The sequence below is a fragment of the Drosophila biarmipes genome, chromosome 3R (assembly GCF_025231255.1).
Source record: "Drosophila biarmipes strain raj3 chromosome 3R, RU_DBia_V1.1, whole genome shotgun sequence".
Taxonomy (NCBI): Eukaryota; Metazoa; Arthropoda; class Insecta; order Diptera; family Drosophilidae; genus Drosophila; species Drosophila biarmipes.
Genome location: NC_066616.1, coordinates 665,003 through 668,333, shown reverse-complemented (window position 1 = coordinate 668,333; position 3,331 = coordinate 665,003). Strand labels below are relative to the sequence as shown.

General features: G+C 36.3%; 1 long non-coding RNA gene across 1 annotated transcript; it reads left to right on the top strand.

Annotated features, from left to right (window-relative positions):
• The first annotated feature begins 655 nt into the window (after positions 1–655).
• LOC122819121 (uncharacterized) lies at positions 656–2,954 on the top strand. Its single transcript, XR_006368550.2, has 3 exons — positions 656–754; positions 849–932; positions 1,240–2,954. It is a non-coding gene; the product is annotated as an uncharacterized LOC122819121 (long non-coding RNA).
• Positions 2,955–3,331: the final 377 nt, after the last annotated feature.

Here is a 3,331-nt window from a genome sequence, read left to right as displayed (position 1 = left end):
ACCTATGTGTATGCGGCTTTTTCGATATATAGGTGAAATAAGAAAGCACGGTTTTTATTGAGGAAGCAGTGCACTGTATGTATGTTTATTATGTTATCAAGACTGCACATTTACTAGGCTATGTATGTTTGGGACAGCAAACCAATATAATTAAGAGAAAATTCACTGGTACGTATGTATAGGCTTGCGTTAATTTGTGCAAAAAAACCAATATAATTAAGAGAAAATTCACTGGGTGTGTATGTATGTATAGTTTGCGTTTATTTGTGCAAAAAATGTTATTATGGTTGAGTATTTAACGTGGCTGTATGGTCAGCCGTGAGGATTACCCTTTTTACACGCAGTTTTGCCTGCTGTAGGGCCAACAAAGTTCGCCGGTCGCTGCCTCACATCCGGGTCGAAGGACCATGTATTATTGCCTGATTTGCACGAAGAAACAATATATGAGAAAATTTCAGCTTCGGTTTGGGGCTGACAAAAAAGATCCGGTTTTCATTGCTGCCGGAAAAGCCCTGGCGTTTTGGAAACCGCAGACTCTTTGCGTTTTCACTTCTTTCTTCATTTGTTGTATCAGCAGTGTGAACTAGGTATAAGCTTAATATTTATGTTTAATTTTCATTTGTTTCGGTTTCAGTCTTACAAATAAGTCTTAATATTATACAAGGGGTGTTTATTTGTTGGAATGATATTCCAACAGAATAATAATATAACTGAATTCGTGTGCGTTTTTTTGTAGGGCGTCCAGATGCCTAGCGTAAGGCACTAAAAGCTCATGTCACTGCTTACAGTTACGCCGACTGGCGTACATACGTACTACTAATAAATTACATAATAATTTTGGTTTTCAGATTGCGATTTTACTTTCAAACGATGGCAGTCACGTGCTCCATATCTCTTCTATCAGGGAGCAGTCAGGTGTCCAAGTCCAAAGGGTAAATACTTTTTAAAAAGTAATAATAATAAGTAAAAAGTAATAAATATATAACAGATTGCCAATGTGTTACACAGCTTTTAATATGTGAAAATGAGTAATAAAAACTTGAAAAAGAAACCTTGTGTATATTATTTCTTGTATTTTTAAATTTTTGTTTTATATTTGAATATCAAAATTCCAATAATAACAGTTTTAACAGAAATTTGATATTATAACTGCACAATAATGGGCCTTGTAAAATCACATTTACAAGCAAAACGTTATCGTAAACAATAGCTATTAACGAGACCAATTTTTGGTTCTAGCAGGCGCAAATTATTGGACCAGGAATCTGCATGCCAAGTGTGACTATTATGAACTAGCCTCTTCCAAAAAGGCTAACAACAAAGGCTAACAAACAGTATGACAGACCTTTTGCTCTGACATAGAAAAAACGACTGATGCAGCAAGACACAAGAAAATACTTTCCAGGGCAGCCGCCCATCTGGGCTATCTTCAGAAAGGAAATGTTTTACAGAAAGAACTGCAGGGGAAGCGATCAAAGTAGATCTCTTATTATCAGAAAGTAACATTGAATGGTGCATTTAGAGTTTCAAACCATATAAATTGCCCGGATCGGATGGATTAACACATATCTAACAAGCAGATCAATTATCTAGAATGTAGCTGAGAAAAATCTTCCACACCGTACTGGCTGTAGGAAAATTGGTAACTGAAAGGAAGGCAAACCCTACTCAGCAAAGGAATTCAGTCCAATAAGCCTGGCAAAGACTGATAAGACTTCACATAAAACCCATTATGAACCGACATTATTATACCAAAACCGAAAAGTTCGCAAGTATCAAAAGTGTTTTGTATAAATTGTATATTAGGAATAAAGGTTTAACACCCGCGTTTTACAATAAAAAATACATTTCTTAAATATCTTCAAACAACGATTGTAATTGGAGCCCAACGTGAGGCCGCTTCAGAAAAAAAAGTTAAAAAAATTGTTTAATGAAAATAAAGTTACATATAAACGGAGCTCGCGCGGCCAACATCTCAACATTTTTAGTAAAAAATGTACACAAACAAGCACTAAATAACAAAAAGCACAGCCCGCTGAATCAAGAAAAACTAAAAGAGGACGGAAGGAAGGCCTCTCGCCAATATCTTCGCTGAGTCCAGGAACCAAGATCAACCCACAACCTCTCAGAAGGAGGACCCCATCGGGACAGTCTCGTGAGGAATTAATTAACAATAATAAAAAAATAAAGATTATAATTTAAGATCAGGGAATTTAAGAATATTATACAAGATTTACATAATGCTAAAAGATGTAGCAAGATCGCCTGTTACGTTACTGTTTATAGTTCCATATGCACAAAAACAAGTAAGTTAAGTGCAGTCAACCCAACTAATGTCGTTGACCGCAGTTAGGCCAACAACATCGCTCCGCCCGAATTGCTGATCAAGCAATGGGGCGGATGCTCATGCACAGTCGGCAAGCTCAGCATATTTGCGTGGCCGCTGTGAGTCTCTGTTAGCTTTAAGTCCTTTTTATATTCAGTTTGTATTGATAATTTGAATAAGCAGCACCAGCTCTCGATTTATTGAAACTCACTCCATCATAAGTAACTAACCGGAATTCCGTGTCGAGACAGCGGGAAGGGAACCTCTATAGTGGATATAATTAATTAGTATAATAATAAATATAGCAGCAAGAATAATAATAATAAGCTTAAGATCACTGCTGTAATTATGTAAGTAAACGCATATTTTATAAGAGAGTAAGTTGAAATGCAACTCTGAAAACTAGAGAGCTGAGGTACAGAACGAAGAGAGAGTCATTAGTCGTTTGGTAATTCGTCAGTGTGTACGCGAAAATAAAGACTTCTGAAAAACCAACAAACCCAACAAATACTTTTTAAATAATTACATCACTCGAAACCCTACGAATTCAGAAATGGGCGTAACAAAAATGATAAACGTTTTAGAGTTAAGCTCAGTGTTGGTAGTGCAGTTTAAGAGATGGTTGGAAGTGCTAAATATACCAACAACGGAGCTTATTCTTCTTGAACACAATGAGCAATACTGGACAAATTAAACAGGATATTTAAAAAGAAATGCATAATTTTGTTGCTGCTTCGAAGTCGGTAAAAACCCGACCAATAATTATTGTTGGCATTGTGTGACAAAGAATACGACGCAAATACACATTCTGAAAAACTAACGGATTCTTTTAACGAAGACGAAAACAAGAAGAAAACAAGCAAGAGAACGCAAGAGAGCAAATAATGCAATGCGTCGAACTACATTTATTGTCATCAGAGCGAACGCGCAACCTGAATATTCAAGGCCATGCAGAAGTTGGAAAAATGATGATGATAATAATCTGAGCAGAATGGTCAACGAAAA